Source organism: Dendrobates tinctorius, unplaced genomic scaffold (genome assembly GCF_039654945.1).
Source record: "Dendrobates tinctorius isolate UK_male_01 unplaced genomic scaffold, ASM3965494v1 ptg000082l, whole genome shotgun sequence".
NCBI lineage: Eukaryota > Metazoa > Chordata > Amphibia > Anura > Dendrobatidae > Dendrobates > Dendrobates tinctorius.
In genome coordinates, this window is record NW_027361750.1 from 20655501 (window position 1) to 20670684 (window position 15184).

A 15184-nucleotide genomic window follows, 5' to 3' on the forward strand; every position below is an offset into this window, starting at 1 on the left:
ACATGTTGCATTTTTTGGTCCGCCCAACCGCTTGAAAAAACGCCTGCTCACGTTTTGCGCAAAAAATCTACATTATTGTCTATGGGTGCGCATACGTGCACATTGGCATGCGCACGTATGCGTTTTTTTGCGCATGCGTTTTTTAGGTGACCATTGGCTAGACAAGTTATAAAAAACCTCAACTACAAAAACTTCATGTCTATATAAAAGTAGGTGTCTGCCAGAACTGTACCACAACTACAGAGACAGCCTGGAGAGCAGACAGACTGCAACAGAAACACCATTTTCAATTCCAGCTTCAGCTGCAAGAATGTGAGTATTACTACATCTAAAAATGTATGCCTGTCCTTTTAAATTGGATATGTACTAATGCTTTGTATTATTTTTACATGCAGTATGTCTTCGAAATCTGAATATTCACCATCCCGGCAGGAACTGGCGCAAGCAGACCGTGAGGTGATTATTTCCGTACGTTTGGTAAGTATATTTGCTGCTTCTCAAAATCTCTAACATTTGTTATTTTTTTATCAGACATCGTCATCTTCAGCGTACGCGACTAGTGAGGGCAAACAGCATGAGCAGCCAAGCCAAGTCCCGGTGGTGATACGGAATGTAAGTATCAAATGATTTGTAATGTCCTTTATTTTTTATCTTCTATCTTTCCTTTTATCTGGATTTTTTTAACTTTTTATTCACACAAAATTCGAATATTCTAATGAATGTTTTTTGTCTAGGTTCCACAACGGGATGAAGACGTCTACCTGCATAATGAGCACCTTATCCACCTGGTCCAGGAGCGTGCCCCATTGTGGGACAGCCGTAACCGGCTGTACAAGGACAATGTGGTGACCCGGCGGCTATGGAATGAGGTGGCCGCAGCATTGATGGATGGCTGAGACAGCGCCACTGCAACCTCCAAAAAGGCGTTTAGTAAGTATTTCCCTGCTCTGTTACGCCGCAGTGACTATTGTCCGTGATGGCACTGTTGTGTTTCGTGCTAGATATATTCTAGCAGGAAACCCAACAGTGTCATCTGGCTCAACAGTGACTGCTTTGGGTATTGTATTGCTGTATTGTGCCGCATAGACTCTTGTTCGTGAGGGCACTGTTAGGTTTCGTGCTAGATATATTCTAGCAGGAAACCCAACAGTGTCATCTGGCTCAACAGTGACTGCTTTGGGTATTGTATTGCTGTATTGTGCAGCATTGACTCTTGTTCGTGATGGCACTGTTGGGTTTAGTGATAGCATAAAATTGTGCATCATACACAATTGTTAAATGTTGTTTGTTTGTTTGTTTTTCCAACAGTGAACAAAGTCTGAACACGTTGGCGCTCGATCAAGGACCGCTTCAACACTGATGTTCGTGCTGAGGGGCAGGTTCACAGGGGTTCAGCGGCAAGGACCAGAACAAAATACCAGTACTATCAATCAAGCTTTGCAGTTCCTAAGACCGGTCCTTGCCACCAGAGCGTAAGTATTATAATTTTTGGGTTTTTATTTTTAAATCTGTGTTTTTCTATTCCACAGCTGATGCTTCTTGTAAATGCATATTAGTAATGTTTTTCCTTTCTTCAACAGCACCTGGAGCAGCACCTTGCAACCTGGCCCTGGAGTGGTCCTTCATCGGACGACCTCGGACCCGTCTCAGCCATCCGACAGCCAGGAAGCACCTTGCACGTCTGCAACACGGACAGCTGCTGACCAGGAAGCTGGTCAATCAGGTGTTTCCCTGTCCCAGGTCTCTGCCACTGGTTATGCGGGCACTACCCGCCAGCGGCAGAGGGCCTTGGACAGGAATGTCTTGCCCGAGTTTATGCACTTGAGCGAGGCCTTTAATGCCAGCCTCAAGTCGCTGTCAGACATAGTGGAAACGTGGTTTTAACCACATGGAACACCACTTCCACTCTGTTGAACAGCACCTTGACCATCTGGAGGCCGACCTCAACAGACCAGCGCACCATTTTTTTTAGTAAAATTGAAAAGGGCATGGCGGAACACCTTAGTCCTGAGCAACAGCTGAGTGTGCTGCAGGCCTGCAACAATGCTTTCTTGCAGGCTATGCAGCATAATCGGTATGGGCAGCAGTCAGTGGTGTCATTTCCAACTGTGCCACCATTGACTCGCTTCACCTCACTACCGACTTGTGCTGCATACCACTGCACGGACACCTCTATTCAAAGCCAGGACACCCACCATTACACCACCACAAGTTTGAGTGCTGCTGGTCACTTCACCAACACCACCATGGCAAGCGCTGCTCCTGTCTGGAGCACCACCGCCACCCCCATGCATGCTTGGAGCACAGCCACTGTGACCACTCCTCAAACGTGGAACAGCCCTGCTGCCATCACTATAACATGTACTATCCCTGCCACCACCACTCCGCAAACATGGACCAGCACTGCCGCCACCAGTCCTCCAGCAAGGACAAGCACTGCCACCGCCACCACAGAGCATCAGCAGCAGCAGGCACAGCAGCAGCCACAGCAGCAGACGGGGGACCTACATTCCTTATTTGCCCCAAGTTCCAGATGGGGCCAACAATCAAGGCGGGCATTGGGCCCAAGGAGGTCCAGGCAGGCCAGTTTAAGGAGACAAAAAACAGTTAGGACCACTGTCGCTGAACCTCTGTCCTCTCCTCCTAGTGTGTCTAGTTCCATTCCCATCACTGGCCTCCCTTCCCCCACAAGTTTTGTTGCCCCTTCCCCTAGAACACCTTCATCCACTATAAGCTGTTCATCTTCACTGCACACCCCCAACTTGCAACCATCTGCCACCAAACGCTGAAATAAATAAAGTTTTTTATAATTTTTTTGGTTAAAAATAAATTTGAATTTCTGGTTTACCATAACAAAGTTTGATTAATATTTTTTGCGCTGCCTACACACACTGCGCCGTATACACAATGCGCCTTCAACTTTGCAAGGTGTCATTAAGTGTTTTGAGGATGAGCTGTTTTTACCATCCTCATTTCACTTATTGTTATACTAGGCCAGGGGGATGATAGATATACCTTGTAATTAACAACATACTCTTATTAAGTGTGTGTTCAATCAACTGATGGGTAAAATACACGTCATATCGCCAATACCCAGGCCTAGTATCATACCTATTTATCAATCATGGGCAGGTTAATACACATATGATTTTTAACCTGCAGCGTCGCTTACGTACCAATATATTTCACGAAAACTAGCGATGCTGCAGTTTATCTCGTATGTGTAGTTACCTGCCCAGGTGTGAGAACATCATTAATTCACAGGTATACATAGGAAGTTGTTTATTTTAATGGAGTGTAAAAAGACATAGTGCACTCGGTACAGGTATCAAAACTGTTTTTTTATTAATACACACACACACAAAAACATTTTTACACCATTTCAACTTGCCAGTGCACCCGTCCTAAATCAGAGATAAAGTAGGCCGCAAATTGGTCCCTCATTTGGCCAACTTCAACGGATGACCTGAGAGGGTGCTGAGTGAATTCAGGCAATGGGTTAGGAGCAGCATCATCGAGTTCAAAGGTCGGGTGCTCTTTAGCCATCACAAAATTATGTAGAACCACACAGGCCTTCACCACCTCATCCACTGTTTCAAGTTTAAGATTAATGGCTGTGCCGAGAATTCGCCATCTGGAGACAAGAATCCCAAAAACACACTCTATAGTTCTTCTGGCCCTGGTCAGCCTGTAATTAAAGATTTTTTTGGTGTGGTCCAAGTCACGGCTGGAGTAGGATTTCTGTAGGTTTGCACACATTTGAAAAGCCTCATCCCCAACCATTACAAAGGGCAGTAGCGGAGCTTCGGTGTGGGGAAGAGGCCGTGGCATAGGGAAATTAAATTGGTTGCCATACAACTTCCGGCCCATGTCTGAGTTTTTAAAAGCCTGAGAGTCATTACCACGGCCAAATGCTCCAATGTCCACTGCTACAAACATACATCCGGCATCCGCAATGGCCATGAGTACTGTTGAAAAGTACTTTTTGTAATTATAATACTCCGATCCAGTTCTTTTGGGTTTGATGATCCGTATGTGTTTCCCATCCACCGCTCCCAAACAGTTGGGGAAATTGCATACTGTCCAGAATTTGTCAGCAATTTCCATCCACTTTTCAACGGTGGGCAGGGGCACAAATTCTGGACAAAGAACGTTCCAGAGAGCCCGGCAGGTGTCCGCAACAATTCCAGACAAGGTGGAGATTCATATACAGTACTGGAAGTGTAGTGAAGATAGGGTCTCTCCAGTCGCCAGGAATTTGTGAAACAGAGAAAGAAGTAAAATTAATATTTCTGTATATGGTTTTTTTAAAACAAAAAAAAATTAGTACATTCACGAAAAATAATTAGGCCAGGTTTTGAATGATACATGTCCCAAAAAAAAAATGCAGACACCCCCCTTGGTTTTTAAATATTACGTGCCGTAATGTCACCAGGAGCCGTTCCTCGGAAGGAATCGCACGACGGAGCTGTGTGTCCTGTCTCCGGATGGATTCTTGGAATCGAGCAAGCAAATCTCTTAAAGTTTCTTGGGACATCCGGATATAATCTGTAAATTTATCCTGGTTTTCCTGTAGCTCGCAGTAGAGGGTGTGGTACGCCCCACGGCTCTCCCGGAGATTAACAATCAGATGTATCCACAAACGCCGCCGCTGCCGTCTTCGCTGTCTCTCCCTCTTCTTTTGTTCATGGCAAGCAACTGCATAGCCCTAGCCATCGCGATGTCCAAATTCAAGTTGAAGTGAAAACTCTTCCAGCGCAGATCCATGTTGACACGAGAAAAATAAAGCAAATGTGAAGAATACGGCTGTAGACAGGGTCTATATATTACCATACCACACCGCCACTGATGTCCCATTGGTGGCATGTGTTGCAAGATTATCTAGATTTTTTTTGTGGGAAGACAAACAATGTCCAAAAAAACGCAAACGCATTGAAAACACATTGAAAACACATGCAAACGCATAAAAATGCTGCGTTTTTTTTCTTCTTGCGCACAAAAAATGCTGAAAAAAACATGTTTGTATGCGTATGTATGCTTTTTTTAATGTGTTTGCATGCGCAAAAAACGCAGCGCAAAAAAACGCAAGTGTGAAAGTAGCCTTAGAAAATTGTTGACGTCTTCAATACTTATTTCACCCTCTGCAAGTAAGCTAAATAATGTACCAGTAAGCAAAATGCTGTAAAACGGACAGTTTGTGCTGTTCTTTCTGAACCTCCCTAATTTTTAAATTTTCTTGCCCCGTATAACATTATCATTTAGGCAAACAATGTTATTTGGTTGACATTTAGCACACCTATTGGAGTACCACATTATTTGGAGCTTGTATTAGTGTATGAATTAGTCATTATAAACTTTATTTCTTTATTCCATATGGGAAAATCATCCAACCTAAAGTTGGCACAGTACTCGTCAGTGGCCGCTAGACATTGAATGTGCAAGGCCACCGGAGCCAATCGCAGTTATTGATCTGATATTGATAATAGGTCATCAGTATAATAAAACAAGACAACCTCTTGCGATACAAATAAAGAATAGTAACCTTCACTATAGCTATTTACACTCCTTTTAGTGTGAATTGCAAATATTTTAATCATTTCATTAAAATGCATTGTACTTGGCTTTCTTTCATTTTATTTAAGTGTTAGGTTCATTACATAATTGCATGAGGAAGTTATAGTATGTCATCCTTCCACGTATATCTTTTTGTGGCCAGTCATATTCATTTTAGAGCTATACACGTTTTCATATTCTGCGTAGTCTTATCACATCAGATAACAGGTGTGATTACTGTATGACCAGAGGCCACTGAATGCCATACTCAGTACTGGCGTGTAACTCTAGAGCATTCCCTACATTAAGCCCAAGCCATCTAAATAATCTGCAGTGGTCACACGTTTCCTCACATATGAAAGAGAGTTATCTCCTTTAACTAGGATTACTTATTACTTATTCTTTAAATAATTCCATTATATTCTATAGAGTTGTACAATCAACACACAGCTTACTACATCGGCGGACACAGACCGTAAAGGGCCCCAATGCAAGAATACTACTGTATATGGGTCCTTTGCAGTCCAAACGCTCATCAAAATGCATAATTCCACCCGGTTTGAAGGTGATCATGGGCCCTCTTACCTCTTGAGCCCATGTGCGGATCCATTGATTGCCAATTCATGTGACTTATCCCAGCAACGAGAATTGCTTTATCGCTGCTGCTGGGTATACATAAATTGGCTAGTTTATGGGCTAAGTAATCTAAATTTTTACCTTTTTTCCAGAGGAGTAATGCAATTTAGATTTCACAAGTTTCATGTTTGCATGATAACACACCTGATTTCTGTTTGGAAGTGACGGTCACTCTTTTGATATTGGTGTAAGGAGGTGGCAGGAACCCCCTTCTGCCCCTCTCTCTCCTATGTACACTTCATTGTATTATGTGCCTGTTTATTAATGTCTTGTTGTTTCTGTACTGTGCAATGTGTGTATCAGTAGTGTAATGTATGTGCTTTGTTTGTAATGTCTGATACTGTCTCTCCATGTTTGCTAAATGTGTTAGCTTAGGGAAAGGAACTACTTAATTTTTTGGGCTGAGTCAGCAGCAACTATAGAACAGGAAGCTGCTGCTTCCAGTCAGTAGCCCAGGAACGTTGGCCCGGGGCAGGTGTATCGGAGCAGTCGGGGCATTGCCAGATCCCAGGAAGGAGCAGAATCTGCTGCCCCAGACTAAGGACTTAAGGACCGCAACACGGCCCCTGGACTTTGGAAGGGCCCCTGCTGAAAGGACTAAAAGCGTCCAGATCCCATCAAGTGGACTACTGCTTGATTTCGGCTATTGTGGCTGTGGTGGATACGGCCATGGCCAGTGTCAGGAAGAGAGCAGGAAGCCAGTGTTGTATCCCCTTTTTTGGTCATCACTGGTCTATTAAAGACCTGTTGGACCGCAGCTATGATCATGGGCTTTAATTACCTGGATTACCATGACTGGGAGAAAGAGGCAACTCATGAGAGGAGCTGTGTCCGACCTTTGTGTCATGTGCAAGGGGCTGGGGTGTCTGTGGAGTGTGTTTTGTGGGTGAACTTGGTCAGGACTATCATCCCGGTCGCCCTTATTACATTTACATAATCTCTATATATAAAAATGAATGTGTGTGTGTATCACCAACCAATCACGAAGCATCTTTCATTTCACCAGAGCTGTTCAAAAGAAGCTGAGCTGTGATTGGTTGCTATGAGCAACAGTTTTCCTTGCAAACAATCACTAAGCATCTCTCATTTCACCAGAGCTGGTTAAAAGTAGCTGAGCTGTGATTGGTTGCTATGACCAACAGTTTTCCCACTTGACAACACCTCAGCAGACACTGACATGGTGGGAGAAATATAGCATCCCTGGGAACATGAGCTCCCAGCCATTGTCTGCCCCCTGAAAGGAGCAGAGATCACATGACAGAAATGAATCCCCCCTCCCGTGCCTATATGCCCATCACACATCCTTCATCCTGTAGGCACATCTTCCCTCTTAAAGGGATCATTGGTATGGAAGTCAGAGCAAATCCATCCAGTGCTTTGGTACTGACACCAGGGTCTCTTAAAGGGATCATTGGTATGGAATTTAGGGCAAATCCACTCTGCGCTTTGGTACTGACCCCAGGCCTTTCTTAAAGGGATCTCTGGTATGGAAGTCAGGGCAAATCTATCCAGTGCTTTAATTCTGACCCCAGGCCTCTCTTAAAGGGATCCTTGGTACGGAAGTGAGGGAAAATCCACTCTGCGCTTTGGTACTGACCCCAGGCCTCTCTTAAAGGGATCTCCAGTATGGAAGTTAGGGCAAATCCATTCAGCACTCTGGTTCTGACTCAAGTCCCCTCTTAAAGGGATCCTCGGTATGGAAGTGAGGGAAAATCCACTCTGTGCTTTGGTACTGACCTCAGGCCTCTCTTAAAGGGATCTCTGGTATGGAAGTTAGGGTAAATCCCTCAGCACTCTGATTCTCACCTCAGGCTTCTATTAAAGGGATTATTGGTATGGAAGTCAGGGCAAATCCACTCAGTGCTCTGGTTCTGACGCCAGGCCTCTCAAAGGGATCCCCAGTATGGAAGTTAGGACCGTTTCACTCAGCGCTCTGGTTCTGACTCCAGGCTGACGGGATGATGTGGGATATTAGTGGTAGTTGTCCGGTGGCTCTGGCTGATGGGACGATGTAGGATTTTATGAGTAGTAGTCCGGTAGCTAAGGCTGATGGGATGATGTGGGATATTAGTGGTAGTTGTCCGGTGGCTCTGGCTGATGGGATGATGTGGGATATTAGGGGTAGTAGTTCAGTGGCTCTGGCTGACAGGATGATGTGGGATATTATGGGTAGTAGTCCGGTAGCTCTGGCTGACGGGATGATGTGGGATATTGTAGTGAATGTGGCTATGCGGAATGGGTGGGGCTCTACACTCAGCTTTATATACATATATAGATATAATCATTATAATTTGTTATAACTAACCGTAGTTAGTTACTATGCCCGGGCAGCGTCGGGCTCTTCAGTTAGTGTTAACATAAAAGTGGAATGTTTCCCTAGTCCAATCCTTTAAAGCACCCTGCCCATGCATTTGTGAGAAACACAATCAAATGCCTTCTCTTGGTCAAGACTGACCACAGTGGGTCGCCCTCCCAGGGCTGCGGGGTACTCGGTATCGGGCCGGTGTCAGCGGGATGTGTCACAGTAGCGGCCACCCGGTCCGTGGCCCTGGGCGTCCAAGTAATGGGGGAAATTTGTATTGTAGTTTGAATGAATAGTTTGTGACGCCACCTGTGGTGTTCGGCAAGTGAGTTGTTAAGCCGACGCTGCTTGCAGATCCTCTGGGGCTGGTGGTGTGTTGCAGCCAAGATGGTGAAGCTCCCCACAGGTGGAGCTGTAGCCCCAGGGCAGTGTAGGTGTAATGGATGAGGAGAAGCGCAGGCAGTGTAGGAGCTGGTACCCAGATGTAGTGGTGCTGAGGGTGTAGGAGCGATAATGAATGGAGGACACCGGGGCTTGTAGTTCCAAAGCTTTACTCACAGTCTGTAGTGCACACAGGTGCCTGCCTCCGGGCCGTGTCCTCCGGGTCAGAGACTCAGTCAACCTCCAGGCAAGATGGTAAGCTCCCCTCCAACACTCCGTCAACATGTACCTTTCTGAACGTCTCCTCTATAGCGCCTTAAAGTGTGAAGATCTCCTAGTACTGAGTTACACTGGAGTTCCTCTCATCAGATGTTCCCAAGAACTCTCCTTGTACGGCAGACAGCTGTTGCCTGCTTCGGGGACTCGCTTCTCCTGAGCCCCGGCTCTCTATCCAAATGCTGTTGTGCCTCAAGTCTTAGATGGGAGTAGTGCATTTACAGCCAACTACTCCACCGGTGTCTGCTGCAGAACCATATGTGTCCATACAACCTCACGGACCGGGCCCCGGCCTTGCGCTTAGAACCTATAGGCAGGGTGCTTCCTTCCAACCCATGTCTTCTCTGTTCTATTCTCCTTTTGTTGTGAGTTCATTTTCCCCTTCATTACTGAGGCCCAAGGAACTCCCTCTTCTGGTAAAGAAAGGTAGTGAGCCTGATTGTCAAACACCTGAGGCTGATTATGATGACTGGCTGAGTGGAGTTACGGACTGGATATAAGGCTGCCGACGCCCTTCTGCCCTGCGGGTGATTTCTCTGTGGGATCCTTGGAGACCAGTCTGAATTCCTGCTGCTCCAAAGCTAAGTTTGCTGCTCGGCCTTTTGCTTTTGTGCTTTGACTTTGTTTTTGCTTTGTTTTTCTGGATTTCTGCCATTCCCTGCTGGGGTGTGCTGAATTCATTTAGCTCTGTCTTCTGAAAATACCTGAGTGCTGATTCAGTTTTTGAAGCCTAGCTGCTTCAGGGCCTTTTTCATATCAGCTGGTTGACTTATGTCTTTGATAGGGTTTTGGCAGATTGCAGACAGCAGCCTTCCTGTCCTTTCCTATCTAGGTAGTTTTGGGGCCCCGTCTTTGCTCAGTCTATCTTTCTGTCTGTGTTAGTATTTTCATCTTGCTTCACCGTCATTATATGTTGGGGGCTGCCTATTGCTTTGGGGTCTGCTCTGGGGCAGTTTAGATTTCCCCTTTCTTTCTTTAGGCCTATGTATTTCTCCGGCTGTGATCGAGGGGTCTAGGGCATCGTAGGAACCCCCCACGGCTACTGCTAGTTGTGTTGATAGGTTCAGGGGTCTGCAATCTGATAGTTGCCAACTTCTCTGGTTTTCTGGACTTAGCTTGTATTTCTGCTTTTGCCTCCTACGGTGACTCATTCATAACAGAATCACCCGCCATATCGCAGATTCTAGGGTACTCAATAGCAGGAAAGAATTGTAAAGAAAAAAAAAAAGTGTGTATATTTTTTCCTCTATATCTCTGAGGCCGTAGGGGGAATTTTTTTTTCTCTCAATGGAGATAAAGCAATTGTCTGATCGTGTGGAGCAGCTCGCTGCGGAAGTGCGGGGAATTACCACCTACCTTGCTCATTCACATGCTGCTGAACCAAAGATTCCTACACCTGATGTATTTTTTGGGGATCAGTCTAAATTTTTGAATTTCAAAAATAATTGTAAATTATTTTTTGCCTTGAAGCCTAACTCGTCAGGGAGCTCCGCGCAGCAGATTAAAATTGTCATCTCTTTGCTGTGTGGCGATCCCCAGGATTGGGCGTTTTCTTTGAAACCAGATGATCCTATTCTGACTAATGTGAACGCATTCTTTAAAGCTTTGGGGTTGTTGTATGACGAACCTAATGCCATTGATCAGGCTGAAAAGACCCTGCTGGCATTGAGCCAGGGTCGTGATTCTGCAGAATTGTACTGTCAAAAATTCCGAAAGTGGGCAGTACTTACGACCTGGAATGATAATGCCTTGGCTGCTATCTTTCGGAAGGGGTTGTCAGAAGCCGTAAAAGATACTATGGTGGGTTTACTGTTCCCTCTGGTCTTGACGATTCTATGTCATTAGCCATTCAGGTTGATCGGCGTTTGCGCGAACGCAAAGCTGCACGAGAGGTGTTGCCACCTGTTGAACAAATGTCTGAACCTATGCAATGTGATAGAGTTTTTTCCGGAGAGCAGCGTCAGGAGTTCAGAAGGCGTAATAAGCTGTGTTTTTTCTGTGGAGATGCCTCGCATATTATTTCTGTCTGTCCCAAACGAGAGAAACGCTTTGCACACACGTTTTCTGTTGGGGGTGTTCAACCTAAGTTTCTTCTGGCTATTACTCTGATCTGCTCCCTGTCCACATTTTCCGCCAAGGCTTTTGTGGATTCGGGAGCAGCCCTAAACCTAATGGACTTGGATTTTGCTAAACGTTGTGGATTTCCGATGACACCTCTGCAGACGCCTATCCCTTTGAGGGGAATTGATGCTACTCTTTTGGCTAAAAATAAACCCCAGTTTTGGACCCAGGTGGTAATGCGGGTCGCCCCAGACCATCAAGAAAATTGCAGATTTCTGGTGTTGCATAATCTGCATGATACTATTGTTCTGGGGTTTCCCTGGTTACAGATTCATAATCCAGTTTTGGATTGGAAATCTGTGTCTGTGGTGAGTTGGGGTTGTCGGTGTGCCTTTAGTGAGGCTCCGGTGTTTTCCACCTCTCCTCAGTCGCATGGTGTTCCTGATTATTTGGCGGACTTTTATGATGTATTTAGTGAGAATGAGTCTGCGTCTCTGCCTCCTCATAGGAGTTATGACTGTGCAATTGAACTGAGCCCGGGGTGTAAATTTCCCAAGGGTCGGTTCTTCAATTTATCTGTACCCGAGCACGAGGCTATGCAATCCTATATTAAGGAGGCGTTGGAGAAGGGTCATATTAGACCATCCTCGTCACCCTTGGGTGCCGGTTTTTTTTTTGTAGCCAAAAAGGATGGATCATTAAGACCTTGTATTGATTATCGTGCCCTGAACAAAATTACTGTTAAATATCAGTATCCGTTACCCCTGATTTCTGATCTATTCTCCAGAGTTAAAGGTGCTTGCTGGTTTACCAAGCTTGACCTCAGGGGGCGTATAATCTTATTCACATTAAGCATGGGGATGAATGGAAGACGGCGTTTAATACTCCGGAGGGACATTTTGAGTACCTGGTGATGCCTTTTGGGCTCACTAATGCCCCTTCTGTCTTCCAGTGCTTCATGAACGATATTTTCCGAGATTTTGTCGATAAATTTTTGATTATCTATCTAGATGATATTTTGATCTTCTCCAAGGATTGGGATTCTCAAGTGGAACATATTCGGACTGTGTTCCGGATCTTGAGGGAGAATTCCCTGTATGTCAAGGGATCTAAATGCCTTTTTGGAGTACAGAGGATTTCTTTTTTGGGATTTATTTTGTCCCCGTCAACTATTGAAATGGACCCGGCCAAGGTACAGGCCATTCACGATTGGGTTCAGCCCACTTCTTTGAAGGCCCTCCAGAAGTTTTTGGGTTTTGCTAATTTTTATCGGAAATTTATAGCAAAATTTTCTAGTATTGCCAAGCCATTGACTGATTTGACTAAAAAGGGTGCTGATGTGTTAAATTGGTCTCCGGAGGCTGTTTCTTCCTTTCAGGAGCTGAAGCGAAGATTCACCTCCACCCCGGTTTTGCGGCAACCTGATGTCTCACTTCCATTCCAGGTAGAGGTGGATGCTTCTCAGATTGGTGCAGGAGCTGTTTTGTCCCAAAAGGATCCTGTAACATCTAAAATGAATCCCTGTGCTTTCTTTTCCTGAAAGTTCTCTCCATCTGAACGTAACTATGATGTGGGGAATCGGGAACTGTTGGCCATGAAATGGGCATTTGAGGAGTGGAGACATTGGTTGGAGGGAGCTAAGCATCAAGTCGTGGTCCTCACTGACCACAAGAATTTGATTTACCTAGAGTCAGCTAAGCGCTTGAACCCTAGACAGGCTAGGTTGGCCTTGTTTTTTACATGTTTTAATTTTGTGGTTTCTTTTCTTCCTGGAACAAAGAATGTCAAGGCAGACGCCCTCTCTAGGAGCTTCCTTGCTGATTCTCCTGTGGTGACCAAGCCTGCTGCCATCTTAGGCGAAGGGGTAGTTCTTTCTGCCATCTCGCCCGATTTGAGACGTGCTCTGGAAGTGTTCCAGGAGGACAAACCTGAGCGTTGTCCCAGTGGAAAGTTGTATGTTCCTGACCAGTGGAAGAAGAGAGTGATGTCTGAAGTTCATTGCTCTGCTTTGGCTGGTCATCCAGGTATTTTTGGTACTAGAGATCTGGTGAGTCGGTTTTTTTGGTGGCCCTCCTTGTCTCGTGATGTCAGGAATTTTGTGCAGTCCTGTGGGACGTGCTCCCGGTCTAAATCATGTTCTCGCTCTAGTGGTTTGTTGATGCCTTTGCCTGTCCCCAAGAGGCCATGGACCCATATTTCAATGGATTTCATCTCTGATATGCCTGTCTCTCAGAGGATGACTGTTATTTGGGTGATTTGTGATAGGTTCTCTAAGATGGTTCATCTTGTACCACTCCCTAAGTTGCCGTCTTCCTCTGAGTTGGTGCCCCTGTTTTACAACAGGTGGTTCGTTTGCACGGGATTCCTGAGAACATTGTATCTGACAGAGGAGTCCAGTTTTGTCCAGATTTTGGAGAACTTTCTGTTCCAGGCTGGGAATTCAGTTGTCCTTCTCCTCTGCTTTTCACCCTAGGACCAATGGGCAGACAGAGAGAACAAGCCAGACCTTGGAGTCATATTTGAGATGTTTTATTTCTGCTGATCAGGATGATTGGGTTTCATTTTTGCCCTTGGCTGAATTTGCTTTGAATAATAGAGCTAGTTCTGCCACTTTGATGTCACCTTTTTTTTGTAACTTTGGGTTTCATCCTCGATTTTCTTCAGGGCAGGTGGAGCCCTCTGCCTGCCCAGGTGTTGTCACTGTGGTGGAGAGAATGCACCAGATCTGGGACCAAGTGGTGGATAAGTTATCTCTCTCCCAGGAGAAGGCCCAGCGGTTTTCCAACCGACATAGGACCATTGGTCCCCAGTTTAAGGTTGGTGATATGGTGTGGTTATCATCAAAAAATATTGCTATGAAGGTGGCTTATCCTAAGTTTAAGCCTAGATTTATTGGACCTTACAAGATAGTGGAGATTATTAATCCGGTCTCTTTTCGTTTGGCTCTTCCTGTCACATTTAAAATCCATACTGTGTTCCATAAATCTTTGTTGAAGAGGTTTGTTGAACCTGTTGTTCCGGGGGTGGCACCTCCAGACCCTGTATTGGTTGAAGGTAACATGGAGTATGAGGTAGAGAAAGTACTGGATTCCCGTCTGGCTAGACGGAGACTCCAGTATTTGGTTAAGTGGAAGGGTTATGGTCAGGAGGATAATTCCTGGGTCTCTGCCTCTGATATTCATGCCAAACGATTGGTGCATGCCTTTCATCGGGCTCACCCTGATCGCCCTGGTGGCGTGGTTGAGGGTTCGGTGACCCCTCCTCAAGGGGGAGGTACTGTTGTGAGTTCGTTTTCCCCTTCATTACTGAGGCCTGAGGAACTCCCTCTTCTGGTAAAGAAAGGTAGTGAGCCTGATTGTCAAACACCTGAGGCTGATTATGATGACTGGCTGAGTGGAGTTACGGACTGGATATAAGGCTGCTGACGCCCTTCTGCCCTGCGGGTGATTTCTCTGTGGGATCCTTGGAGACCAGTCTGAATTCCTGCTCCTCCAAAGCTAAGTTTGCTGCTCGGCCTTTTGCTTTTGTGCTTTGACTTTGTTTTTGCTTTGTTTTTCTGGATTTCTGCCATTCCCTGCTGGGGTGTGCTGAATTCATTTAGCTCTGTCTTCTGAAAATACCTGAGTGCTGATTCAGTTTTTGAAGCCTAGCTGCTTCAGGGCCTTTTTCATATCAGCTGGTTGGCTTATGTCTTTGATAGGGTTTTGGCAGATTGCAGACAGCAGCCTTCCTGTCCTTTCCTATCTAGGTAGTTTTGGGGCCCCGTCTTTGCTCAGTCTATCTTTCTGTCTGTGTTAGTATTTTCATCTTGCTTCACCGTCATTATATGTTGGGGGCTGCCTATTGCTTTGGGGGTCTGCTCTGGGGCAGTTTAGATTTCCCCATTCTTTCTTTAGGCCTATGTATTTCTCCGGCTGTGATTGAGGGGTCTAGGGCATCGTAGGAACCCCCCACGGCTACTGCTAGTTGTGTTGA